Here is a 14,899-nt window from a genome sequence, read left to right on the forward strand (position 1 = left end):
TCTGATACGTTGTCTAGGCTTTTTAAATTTTATCATTTATTGTTGCACAACTTGGAATAGAATTTGAGATATAATATTCATATTTTATTTCTTGAAATGGTTACAGGTTATAATCAGCACCAGTTGTCGATGCCATTTTGAAGGAATTTCTAACAAGTCTATACGACTCATATTCGAAACGTAAGATTATGTTTCCATTTTTAGTAGAACCTCACGCGATGTCATTGAAGGCATTTTAATCAGTTATACACACTTACATTTTTGTTATCCTTACAAATTGCCGTTAGACTTTATCTCATTTTAATTTTTAACTTCATATCATTTTAATTCTTTTTGCTGTGTTTCAATTGTATAAATTTTGAAATTTGTAATTCTAATTTTTTGTTGATATTTATATTTTTGACAGTGGATGATTGGTGGTTTCTCTTTATATAGTAATATAGTAACTATGATTATGCCTTAAGTTACTAAAACAGTTACAAGCTGTTTGCGGTTATTATCAGTGTGTAAATATAAATTTGTGTTGGAAAGGTAATGAGTCATTAATTTATTGGTTTAAAAGGGTTATCATGTTCATACTGTGATTGTACTCACCGCATGCCTGATCTCTTTGATTGTCCAAAATGCATATATTAGATACCGGATGTGATTGTCCATTCACTTCGAACATCAAGGTAATATTACTCATTCATTCATGCTAACTTATTTTTCATATTTTAGTATTTTTCCAAAGAAAATAGAATATTTGCTCTAATTTAATTTTCTGTTATTTTTATGGTAGTCTCGGAGAAGTATATTTTGGTGGCAGGTGTGGTGATGACGATGATTATAGTGCTGATATCACATGATAGCTTCATGTAAAGTTGAATATGTTATTCTACTTTTAGGCTTCAATTGAACCTGGTGGTACTGATATGACTGAGCATTGGAATCTCTAGGGACTGAACAGATCCTTAATTGGGTCAATAACCACCGGTAATTTCATTGGTCCTAGGGTGATCTGTTGTCTACTACATATTTTTAAGGTAAATGTTATTTTGGTACTTCAAAATGATTATTTCTGAATAGGTTAACGATTACCGGTTTTTGGGTTGGCTGCGTCATTTGTAATATAAGTTATAAAACTCGCTTATTGCAAATCAGTCTTAAAACGATGAAAGAACGGCTTTTATAGTGACCATAGTGGGTACAACTTAAAAGTAGGATTAAGATTTGGACTACTTTAGCTTGGTGTTCATCGGAATTAACACAAACCAACTGAAACTCTTTAAACATGGAGTACATTAATTTTATTTGACTCCAGTTATGTCCAATCTTATTCTTTTTGTTTTTTGTGTGTCAAATATATAAGAAAGCAACGAGGGTCTCACGCACTGATGTTGGAAAGATATTATGCAATATTAATTTATTAAATGGTAATTACTCCCTCCGTACCAGATATATAGACGACAAAAGCAAAATCTCTTAGATTAAGAAACTTTTTTAGTTTCATAAATATCCACTTTCTTTCTTGTTTTTCCCTTATCCAATTTCCAATGCTAGAAACAATATCTCACCTGTGGTGATACCAATGCATATTAAATAGGGGTCACATGTGGAAAAACTCATCTTGAAAATTGAGATTCGCCTATCTAAAGGAACAACCAAAATATAAAACTCCGGCTATATGTGTGGTACATAGAGAGTACGCATCAATTATATATACTATGCAGTTACTAATTTAAGATTGCCTTTTGTTTCTCATGTTGATTTAGACCAAACTCGAATAATTTACAAGAAATGAGGTCCTTTGTAATTCTTATGCCTCTATGGTTCTGTATGGATGGTTATTGATCAACCAACAACATTTGAAATCCTTTCCAGCATGGCTACAATTCTAATAAAAAAGAAGATGTGAGAGAAAAATATTTCGAGAAAATGTTTTCATTAACTTTTCTAAAAGTTTTCAAATTTATACCGAAGTTGTTTAATGCTTCGTCAGTTCCTCTCTCCTACCTTAGTGATTCATCAGTGATACGAGAGGATGCAAAGAGATACGTGGATTTGAAGTACTTAGAGCAGAGTCAAGATAGAAGATAACTCTATCTGCCAACAATTGTGGTGTATTTAAAAAACTCTATGGCTAATGACTTGAAATCAAACTTCATTCTGCTTAAAAAAAACATACCCCCGAACTGCTCAAACTTAAAAGAATTGATTTGTTTACATAAAAACATCTCAATAAAGAGATTCACGGTTTCGGCTTTAAAATTCCTATATATTCATTTATTCAAAGAGTTCTGTGAGAGAATATGATGCATACCTCTGTTGAGATCGTCGATATCAGCATGCGCAACCAGTGTCCTGCCAAGAGTTGAATGCTTCCAGCTTAGTGGAATCTGCAATTTACCCAAGAAAACAAATGAGAAAAAAAACATCCAAAGGGTACAATTATTCGAAATAGAAAAAAAAATCACGAGTTTGATAAGAAATTATGTAATTATAAAATAGCATAATAAGGAATAAATTATAATACCAAAGGCAGATACCAGGTTGTGGAAGAAAATTGCTATCAATCTAAAACAATTCCAAAGGCAGCCATGGTACAATCATTATTCTTTTATTTGTGAACTCTTTTATTTGTCAACTTGCTTATTTAGTTTTGGAGATAGTATTTTGTTAATTGATTAAGCATCATTTACAATGGCCATTTAGCAAGTCATTTTGCTGTTACATAAATCGGTGCCTTAGCAACTCATCAATGGATAACTAATCAACGGTTAGGTTGCTCAAGGACTTAAATATAGTTAAACTAAATACGAAGAAATGTGTACTGAGTGATTGTTCGCGACAAAATAACATGCTACAGTTAGGGTTGATGTACAAACGGCGTAAGGTTAAAGGTTGATATCGGACTCTAAACTCCAACGATAATAATCTTTGATAGGGCAGATTATGGTCAGCTTTCCCTTTAGTAATATTGGCTTTTCCCCTGTTAAAAATCTTTTTTTTATTGAGATTTGATTTGTAATTTGGATATTTAGCAAAGAATGGTATTTATAGGGAAGTTGTGAATGTTAATGTTGGAAGAAAGATATGATTATTGGGAAACAAAATATTGAGTATATATATAACTTGATTGCAGATCTCCAATATATTATTTTGTTTCATTAATTAGGAGATATTAAGATATTTTTATAATATGATAACATTTTCAAGATATGTAGAAATTTTACGGAAATTGGGTCATATACGATATCTATAATACAAAACAGTATGGGTTTTTGAGTCTTGGACGGTCGGATAACATTTTGAGAGACAAACATTACATCCGACCATCCAAGTTTCATCCTATCCAAAGACATCCGACGGATGTAAGAGTTGTAACCTCTTTTCTTTATGACTTCGCATTGATTGGGTTCCCTCATAATAAGATCATAAATAAAAATGAATATGGAAAATAAAATTAAAGTTCATTTACTTTACTTATTTAATTATTAGATTTTTCCAATTCTCCATCTACAAATATATAAATGGTTAAATAAATATATGAACATTGTCTAACCTATGGTGAATTTCCTCAATAGTATAACATTTATGTATTTTGGAATCACCTCGTAACTCAAATGACTTAAAACTAATTGTTAGGTCTTCAACATCTACAAATTCTAAATTATTAACAATATTGACATTTATTTTAATTTTTTAAGTGTGGGTTTTTGTTTTAAAAAAAAACTCTATATATTTGAGAAAGATTCTTTAAATGTAAAATAAAAATATTTAAAAATAAAGCACAATAAGTTAATTTTTTAAATCTTTTAGAAAATCTTAGTTTAACAAATTTTCTTTTATTTTTAAGAATATACTTATCTAAGCTTTGATCATGTAAGAGTTGTTTTAATAGAAGAAAGGAAAACATGTCATACATAGTAGCGTAAAGGAAAATAATCGCTCATTACATGGTCAATTACAATCGTTTACTTGGTTGTATCTGATGATTTCAGTGTCATCCCAGAAAAAGTCATCCGACGGATGTAATATTTGTAACCTTCAGGTATGGATGTATGCGCTGATAAGCCTCATAATTAGTTCTTTACCAATTAAAAAGAATACTGCGCAACAACAAAAATTCTTACCAATCAAATGCTACAACTATGTAAAACTCATAAATCATAATTTTTATTAAAATAAATAAATTAACTCATATCTTTTTAAAATCGAACTAACCCACCTTCATCATCCCACAAATTAAGAACAAATAACACAAGAACATTTGTGGTTACTTATCTAAAACTCTCATTTCTGCCTTAAAATAAATTAATTGTCCTTCATCAACCTGCAAAGAACAAAAAACGTTATGTTATAAATATGAAATATTAATTTTCATTTAAATTAATTTTTTTTAGAACAATTAAAAAATAAAAATAAATACATACAACTGAAATATACGTAGATAATGAATCACCAAAACCTTTTTCTTCAATCATATGCCTAATTTCAATTTTAGTGAAAAACAAATGATACTTTAAATCTTATAATTGACCTAGATATGACATGTAATTTCGCAAGATAGAATTCTCTTTAGATTTGCAAATCGAACGACAATCTACCTTGGAATCACATTCCTTTTCAAAGTTACACGGACATTGAAACCTTAATCTTTCATAAACCTCCCTGAATTTTTGGGTAGTTTCTTTTTTTCATCTGTATCTACTAAACATATATTCTTTATCTTCTGCATCCTAATTGTTTTTCCCCCATAACAACACGATTGAACATCGTCATCTAAACCTTCAATTACCGACCCATCGCTATGACCAAATTCTTCTTTCTTATCATGATTCACCTCCATCTTCTCAACTCCTGTTTTTGTTTTGCAAATATCGAATATGGAAAACGTGCAAAGTGGTGTTACATTTTCATCCGGAAATGGTTACAAATATCGACGAAGATTCAAGATATATAATATTTTGAATACAACACAAAACAATATCAAAGACCATCAGTCTTTGAGGATCGATAAAAAATTATTATTTTAGAAAAAAATAAAATAATTTACCTGGCACTTTTATAAGAAATTATTATTTAAACCAATTACAGGTGTGACCATATTTATAACTATTTGGACGACAAATATGTAAGATTTTCAGAACTACAAGTTCTCATGGGTCGAAATAAGTCATATCATAGTTGGTAGTATTTATTTAAATTATTATGACCAAAAATTATTTTATCTCATAAACAAGACATAAAGAATGGGAATTATGCACAACCAAACTATAGATTTTGGTGGAAAAAAATGCAAGAAAATTTAGCCATATATATACCATTTACTTTAAATTCTATCCTTTATTATGTCCTTTCTCTCTCCTATTTTTTTCTCTCTCTCCAATTTAAAATTAATCACGATGATAATCTTAACTTTTCAAATATAAATCAGATTTTAATAAAATTTATATAACTGGATGCTAGGACTATCAATTAACCACTTGAGCTAAAAAAAAATCTCTTTCGCTCGTAGTGTGGGCAAGATATGGAATTGAATCAGATTAGGAGAAATTGGTTCCCTATTTTCTGCACTTCCAACCATGGACAACACAAATGTTGTATTGCGAAAAGGCTGGTACGATATGCCCTGATGTCAATCCTGCTGATTGGATCCGTTTAGAAGATATAGACCCGGTCGTGGCTTAAAAATAAAATGAATAAGTTGAGCACCTGAAATGATATAATAGTGACTCTAAATTGTCAGTGCCGGTCCATACTGACCATCTGATTCCAGGTGGCCTATCTCAACTGGCAAGAATGAAAAGGGTCTCAACTTTTGAGTCTCTCTACTGCGCAATGTAAGAATAAGGAATACTTCACATATATTCAAAGGGGTTGTACCTGATCATACAGACTTCACGCTCATTTTTAAAGATGAAACTGCTGCCGTGAATCAAGTGACTACGCGACAAGGAAAATTTTCATTAGGGGGGAATGATGAAGCTCTTGTAGAGTCTGCTACTTCAGTGAATGAGTGAAATATTCCCAATAGATGGAATCAATGAGGCCCCATAAAATCAAATGGTATCCCTTTTCTATACAGCATTATGAATCCATGGAAGCAAAACATAAACCACACAAGGATGGTAAAGAAATTAACCAACACTATCGACTTCAAAGTACATAGTAAAGTTTGGATAGAAATACTCGTTCTTACACCCTCGAGATTCAAGATTACAAGAAAAACTCATCTAGTCAGTCGTGTTTTTCATCTTCTGACCTCTTCTAAAATTAAGCTCGGGAACAATGCTCTCTAGCTAGTTGTTTCATTGCTGGATATTTCATCTTCCTTTCAGACCACCTGATAGTTAAGTGAGTAACAAGCAAGCCCGCTATTGCTAGCTGAAATTAGTGAAGGGTGGCATTCCGAACCAACCATTGTGATTAATGGTATCCTATGCTATGTTCTGTGTCTATCTCTCTTGAGTCTCTGTGTCGAGTAGGCAAAGTTCTGTGTGACAGCTAACATGATTTACATTTTTTCAACTCTGACGTTAACTAAAACAAGCTACGCTAATTATTTGTCTTCGAGTAATCCGAGGTTTTAGGTAAGCTCAATTCCGGTTAGGTACCTAGCTAACACATTAGTACCAGATGCAGGAAACGAAATTCACTGATGAATGATGACAAAGCTGAGTGTGGTTTCCTAGTCAGACTTCCAACTATAACTGAGTGTTCCTTAGCATAACATGTGGATGCGCAAATTTAGAGCCTAAAAAATCTATCACTCTGATAAGAAGTAAGAACACAGTTTCCCTCACTTTCACAATTATGCTACCAATGTATAAGAACGAAACGAGTGACTAAACTACGCATCATCTTCTCCAGTTGCAATTAGATCAAACAGGACAGCAAAGTACATACTAACAAAGCAATATAGTTTAACTAAAGCAAAAAAATATTGTGAACGTTACTTGTTCAAAAGTGGGAGATTCAGAATTCTGAAATCAGAGGAAATGAAAAACGTAACATTTGCTTTAAGGTTCTCGACTCTCCCTATCGTGCAATATAAGGGAAGGGAATACTTCACATATATTTAAAGAGGCTGTATACCTGATTATATAGACACAATTACAAAAAGTCAGGATCCTCTAACTAAGAATCTATAGCCTTCATTGCCGACAACGATTAGTTGGTTCGCGTAGATGTGCCGAAACAGGCTCATTTTTAAAGATGAAACTGCTGACGTGAATTAAGTGATTAAGAAACAAGGCTAAGTTTCATTCTGGCAACGAATGATGAAGCTCTTGAAGAGTCTGCTTCTTGGTTCAGTGAACAAATTCCAACAGCTAGAATCACAAGGCCCAGTTGAACAAAAAGGCATCCTTTTCTATTCAACACATGCATTATGAATCATATGGCTATCTCTCTCGTAATTTTCTCCCAATCAGTGTATACAAGTCCATGGAAGCAAAACATAAAATTCTCAAGGATGATAACGAAACTAACCGATACTGACAGCTTCAAAGTACGTAACACTATCCTATGGTATCCTTTTCTATTCAACACATGGATAGAATTACCCATTCTTACACCCGCATATTTAAGATTACAAAACAAACACATCTGCTGTAGAGGATTAAACATTTGTTTAATTCCTATTCCGCCTAATCAGTTGTGGTTTTCATCTTCTGACCTCTTTTAAACTTAAGCTCAGGCACAATGCTCTCTAGCTAGCTGTTTCATTGTTGGATATTTTCTCTTTCTTTCAGACCACCTGATAGTTAAGTGAGTAACAAAACAAGCCCTATATCAGGTTTTTAGACCACCTGATATTTTCTCTCTATCTAGCTGCTTTATTGTTGGATATTTTCTATTGCTTTAAAACCACCTGATAGTTAAGTGAATTTGGTTCAGGCTAGCATTCGAAATTATCCATTGTGGTAATGGTATCCTATGCTATACTCTGTGTGTATCTCTCTCGAGTCTTTGAGTCTAGTAGGCAAGGTTCTGTGTGATAGCTAATATGATTTACATATCAACTCTGATGTTCACTAAAACAAGCAAAGCTAATTATTTGTCTTCGAATAATGCTACGTTTACATCTCCATAGGAAAGCTCAATTATGGCTAGGTACCTAGCTAACACATTAGTACCATATGCAGGAACTGAAATTTACTGATGAATGAAGGCAAACACTTGAGTGTTGTTTCCAATTCAGACTTCTAATTCTACGATGTGAAACTGAAGGTACCTTAGCATAACATGTGGATGTGCAAATTTAGAGCCCAAAAAATCTATCACTACGCTAAGAATTAAGAACAATCTCCCTCACTTCCACAATTATGCTTCCATATGCATAAGAACGAAACAAGTAACTAAACCATGCATCATGTTCTCCAAATGCAATTAGATAAAGAGGGCAACAAAATGCATATTAACAGAGAAATGTAACTTAACTAAAGCAAAAAATACTGCCATAAAGTTGAGGATTGACAACATAAAGAACAAATTAATAATAAGCTTTCGGCGCGTTTGGTTCAAGGAATTGGATTCCAATTCCTGGGAATGCGACCAATTCCTTGAACCAAACGGTCCAAGCCAACTCTATGTAATTGAGAATTTTGATTCCTAGGAATCCAATTCCCCCCAAAATGATTCATTTCCATTGCATTGGTCTAGTAGTGCAATGGAATTGGATTCCAAGATAAAAACAAAAGAAATTGGATTACCTCAACCAAACGCTAAGTTTTTGGAATTGCATCCAATTCCATGGAATTCGATTCCAAGAATTGGATTTCCCCATAATTGAATTCCTAGTAATCCAATTCTTCCAACCAAACGCGGTCTTTATGTAATAGCTAGTCATCAAGACAATGTGAAAAGTAAATGAATCCACTTGAGAATGCTAGACCCTGCGTCAGGATGTTTACTATGAATCAAACTTATGCAATCTCAAGTTCAAACAAAGTAGAAAATAAAGTGATATGAGTTACCTCAGAAGCTCAGCGAAGCTTACCATGTATCTTATACAGCTCGACTGTCAGCACTTCACCCACAATTTCAGCTGATTTCTTCTCAACGTAGCCTGACTCCATAAACTTTATATCTTCTTCTTCTCCTGCTAATCCTTTCAATATAACTAAGGTGGTCTTGTAATGGATTTTTGAGTTTGGTGATTCCCATAGGAATTTCCCTTAGAAACCTTGCCTAGTTTTGGGCCTACGCATTTCATTTGAGGCCTACAAGACAGAAACAATTTTTTGAAGTAAAGTGGATAACCTTTTATCCAACTATTTTCCTAAATGGCTAAGTTAACACTGAAATCAGCTACCGCTAATTCATTATCAAAACTTGAAAAAATTCTATAAGAAAATTGAAAAAATTAAATGCAAAATCGATTGATGTTAGTGCAGTAGTAAACCGATTTTGGTTTGAGTTTTTTCAATTGACGAAGAAAACTCAGAATCAGTTTTTGTCTATGTAGACATAAATCGATTATAAAAAACAGAGTTTATAAACGTCTATATAAACCGACTATGCCATATTTTCACAAAAAAAATTATTCATTACATAATTCAGGATATTAGCGCATTATATATATAGGACAATTCAGTATGCGAATTCTTAAATCTTGCACATCAATACATCGTCAATAAACCTCCGAGCACAAGGGTACAACACCATGTATTCCTTGTGGTGAATGAACTTCTTTTCCCCATTACGAATTCTCCATAGGCCGGTGAATAATTCCAACTGCAGTTAAATGAATTAAATGTTAGTATGCAAACATTAAATAATGTCATGGGTACTATAAAAAATGTCGGATTACTCCCTTTCTCACTTAGAGGAGCTTGTGGATGATGGTCGTACACCATTCTTCTAATTTTAGCATACTCTCGCGTTGCAATTTCAATGTATTGGAATCGAAAAGCTAAGTCTCTCCATTTACGGTCTTTTGGATTCATGGTGCGGTCATAATAGAATTTTTTCATCCTCATTCAAAATAATTGAATATAGTGCATGGAATTCTCATAATTGATCTATGTGATGCACCCCTAAAACCCGATTCTGAAGTTGTACCCATAGAGAAATTGGAAAATTGGATTTTATGTAGGTAACTGTAAACCGATTCTGACTGAAAAAACTGCCAGAATCCTGCCTTTTTTTGCACACACATTGTAGTTGGTTCTTTTGTCGCATCTTAAGCAAACACAAAAAAAAAAATCAAAACAAACCACAATCATTGATAAACTAGAGAACACAACCAAAAATTATTCGATAATAAGTTTAAGACATAATTTTTGACTCTATAATTGTCCATACTTAAAGACATAAGTTTGGAAAACTACGAAACCATTCATTCATCAACATTCCCACCACGACCACGTCCACGTCCAGTACCACGACCACCTCATCCTCATTTAGCAGGTCTTCTTCGCCGACATCATGCATATTTTGCGCGCTGCTCGATTCACATTAAGAGTACATGTTCTGAATGGCTTTCCTCATCTTTTTCTTTTTGCTCTACAACACCGCTTCCATAAACTTTGCACCCGCATCTACATCTTCGAGACTGTTCAATTTATCAATCATTTTTTCATTTGCCTCAACATATTTCCCTTCCCTAATACATAACGTTGATTGGGTTATCAGATGCCTGATTCGTCTTCTCTGTTTCCATTTTAAACAACAAACATTCAACAAATCATGGAAAAACGATTAACAAAACCATAATTGAGAAATAATATGCACCAGGTATTCGAGATTTGTATCTTTGTCATGTATCTGGGGCCACTCATATACTCGTATCACTCGAGTATGTGAAACGTTGAGGTACCATGGGATGTCACCCGGAGTTTCCTCGTCATCTGTTTGTGAACAACCATCCATATCATGTTTTTGGTACCTTCTATATTCCCAGTATTTAGATGTTGGTAAAGGTTTGTGAACAACCTTAATATCATTATCAACTGAATGAATTTCGGTCTCATTGATTTTAAACTTCTTGTGTCCCTCTAGGATTTTTTGTACGTATCCGGATTGTCTTGTGACTTTCGTCGGGTTGTATATTACATATCCTCATGGGTGAAACAAAGGCCCAAATTAACGTTCTTGCTCGGCGTATCTAACAATCTTTACTTTAGCCAAAACTTCCTTGTAAGGGTGAAATACAACATCTTTTGTCGTCAAGTTGTCCAACTGACGTCTCAATTCTAGATATTCCTCATCTTGGGACTTCGAATTACCGTTGAAGTTGTACTTGTATCCATAACACTGACTGTCCCATTGCTTGTTCACAAAAGCCTTTTTAGCAAATATTAAGAAGTGAAAATATATCCACACAAGCAGAAAAGCCATATTCCCTCCGATTTTGTTCCTTAGAGCCATAGAATCCTTTCTCAACTCGTTCAACGAGTGTGCTAGGATGGGAGATCCCTAAGAGTATTCGTGAATCCTGTCAAATGGTTGCAACCACTAAATAAAGTTGGCGTTGACACGCTCACCGAAAATATCGGGGAAGATAACAGATCCCAGGATGTAGAGGACATATCCATTGGTTGTAACGAAGATACATTCCTTGGTCACTTCTTTTTCCTGAGCACGAAGCTTCTTTGTTCTCACGAAGTGGTACCTCAAACCCGCTAGATGAAATATACCCTGCTTTTCTTTACCTAATAGCATCTATAACTTGGTCATCTCCTTATCCCATTCGAACACATTCTTGGTAAACTCGTAAATCTTGTCCCACTCAAACTCTTGAACCTATTTTTTGTGCTTCACGGATTTATCTTCTACCGTTAGCCCGATAATCAACTTCACATTATTTGGAGGTATCTTCATGTCGCCAACCGAAAGATGGAAAGTATTTGTTTCCGCATAAAATCTTTTGGCGAAGGCGAAAACAAGAGGTATGTCGTAACCAACAACTAAATTTTCGACGCAGCCAACAACCCTATTGATTTGACTAGATCGATTACTTCCTATACTTCTCCTACGGTTGATTTTATTGCTTCCAGTGGCCAATTCTTCATCATCCACACTGACGTTCCTGGTTTCTACAATGAACGACATCCTTATGATCCTATAAAACAAAATAAATCCGATACACAATAATCAAAACACTAAACAAATAATAAGTCTTATCTTACATAACATAAGGTTTAGGTAGTTACTATGTTATGACAGACAACAGCGGCCCAACTCTCTATGTACCCCCATAACAATTGTCCTTCATCATCGGGTAACCCGTAAATGGGATCAGTAGGGCCGCGAAAATACATATTCAGCGGGTTGGACACATGGTCCCCTTTCTTCTTCTTTGGACTACCATTCTTACCATGTTTCTTACCTTGTTGTTGAAACTGTTGTTGGACTTGTTCTTGTACTTATCCTCCTTGGACTTGTTCTTGAATTTATCCTCCTTGGACTTGTTCTTGAACTTCTCCTCTTTCTTCATCAACTTCCTTCCCACTTTCTTCTTTACCAACTTCTTTGTCACTTTCTTCTTCGTCAACTTCCTCGTCACCACTTTCTTATTCATCAACTTCTTTATCACCAATTTCTTCTTCATTACCTTCTTCTTCAATAGGTTTAGCGGAATTGGATTTTTCTTTTGTTTGTTGCTCCGATTGAGGTGGTGTGGCATTGACGCGGTTTTCCTCCGAAACCCTTCGGAGGGAAGCATCCAAATTTTTACCGTCCTTTCGACGAGGTTACGAACTTTGAGGAAAAGCAGTGTCATGTTTCTTCATATATTTCTTTCCATCTTGCATTTGTTGCTTGTCCTTGTTGTCCATGGATAATACGAAGATAAACGACAAACAACAATGGAATTCAATGTATATTTTGTAATTCAAGGTATACCATCGGTTTACACGATACACATATAAAGACCGATTCCTAACACTACACATCAAAAATCGGTTTATATAAGTTCTCATGTAATTTGATTTTAAAATAAAAAACATACAGAAATGTTGGGCATTTTTGCTCACAAGAGTCGGTTTACAAGATATACATATAAAGACTGATTCCTAACATTGCACAACAAGAATTGATTTTTATAAGTGCTCATATAATCCGATTATGGGATAAGCAGTTGAGAAATCGAAGGATACACAATCGATTTTTGTAGACAAACATGTAATCTAATTCTAACAAAAAAAACTTACAAAAAACCGGTTATCCCTATTGTAACTGAATCGGGCTATGTGGGCATAAACATGGTGTTAGAGCATTGCTTGGTCAAACTCACAAGTGTTTCTATCTCAAGCTTGTTGTCAAATTTAGTTGATCAAAACTATATCTTAATTTCTGATCTACATTTTAGTCAAGTAATGGATTAGGATATAAGTGTGTAGTTTAGTATTAGACATCACTGTGTTCTACTGTTTAAAGGCGAAGATCAACCGAAGATTTTGAAAAACTTCATTAACAAAAGGTAAGTGAAGACTGAACCGCCTATTACTTAAGTTTTCATCTTTCTATCTATGAGACACTGTTGCGTGACTAAATAGGTACATGCATAAATAAATTTCGATTCAAATTTATTTTGTTAATCATTCTTTAAATATGTTGACTAAGCTTAAGAACATTTGTTCATGCTTGATGAATTTGGTTAAGAAAAATTTATTGGTTATGATATAAATTATGATTCAAGATTTAATCATTTGAAAATAGCCTGGAACAATGATATGTGTCATTGATGTTATTCAGGAATGTTGCGAATTGATTAATAGAGAGATATAGAACTATTGTACATCTGGATACAAGACAGTATGCATACCAGTTCACATAGTGGCACAACTGTTATAGTTCCATACTACTATAAGTTGGAAACCTCGTAAGAACGATGAATCCAACCATTCATAGGTAAGATTCCATCGGAACATTCTCTGAAACCTTAAACAAACCCTTTTATGCGACTTTAAGAAAGAAAACGGCTCCGAGCTCGAAAGGTGGCTGGGAGTGGACTACTATAAGTCGGAAACTGCGTAAGAACGATGAATCCAACTATTCATAGGTAAGATTCCATCGAAATATTCCCCGAAACCTTAAACAAACCCTCTTTTGTATATTTATATCCAATCTCAAAAGGCCTAAATTTCTAGAATTTAGTAGGGTTTTTTAGAGAAAATAGTTTTTAGCATAAGCGAGAAAAATTTAGCAGAACTAGAGACCAAAATATTTTATAGCATAAGTGAGAAATTTAGGCCAATACTTTGGTTTTCATTCATTAAGACCAAATGAAGAAAAGTTAATCTACACCTTGACGAAGATTTGAGAACTCCCAACCATCGTAGTAGAATACACTTAGATTTCCGAAACCGTTGTACCAAAAAGACTTAACATGGAGGGGGATCGTTAACGGAAGTCAACCAAGAGAATGTTCGGAATGTAATCCAAGATGATAATGAAGAGGTGATAGAGAATACAGTTGATCATGCTATTGAAGAAGAAAAAGATGATGAATAAGAGAAAGGAAATGAAGAGGATGAAGATGTAGAGGAAGAAAAACAAGGAAAAGGCAAAAAAGGATAACAAGATCAAGATTACAAAGAATAATAAGGAAAATAAGTATAGGAAGAGTCTAAAGAAGAAGAAGGACAAAAATAAGAAGGTCAAGAAGAAGAGGAAGAGTCGGAAAAAGAGGAAGAGTCGGAAGAAGAGGAAAAGAAGCAAATTGTTCATGATAAAAAAAAAATAAGTCGAAGCCGCCTTGTCCTAAATGTTCACACATTCCTCATGATGATTTTTGTTTGTCGCCAAAGAGACCAACTTATGGTACTCTAAATGATGGAGGGAATGTATTGTTTGGTTAAAAACACTCATGGGATGCGACAAATCTATTCTTAACTATCAAAACAAGTATGGTTATTTTTTGTACATATATTTTGTTAAGTATTAATAGTGTGATGTTCTTTTTGTA

At 33.9% G+C, this 14,899-nt stretch overlaps 1 long non-coding RNA gene across 1 annotated transcript; it reads right to left on the reverse strand.

Moving 5' to 3' along the window:
- Positions 1-4,205: 4,205 nt before the first annotated feature.
- On the reverse strand, positions 4,206-9,075 carry LOC113326744. The gene is made up of 3 exons (XR_003348522.1): positions 8,987-9,075; positions 8,700-8,882; positions 4,206-4,315 (listed from the first exon to the last, which is right to left on the reverse strand). It is a non-coding gene; the product is annotated as an uncharacterized LOC113326744 (long non-coding RNA).
- Between the last annotated feature and the right edge of the window lie 5,824 nt (positions 9,076-14,899).

The sequence above is a fragment of the Papaver somniferum genome, unplaced genomic scaffold (assembly GCF_003573695.1).
Source record: "Papaver somniferum cultivar HN1 unplaced genomic scaffold, ASM357369v1 unplaced-scaffold_10, whole genome shotgun sequence".
Lineage (NCBI taxonomy): Eukaryota > Viridiplantae > Streptophyta > Magnoliopsida > Ranunculales > Papaveraceae > Papaver > Papaver somniferum.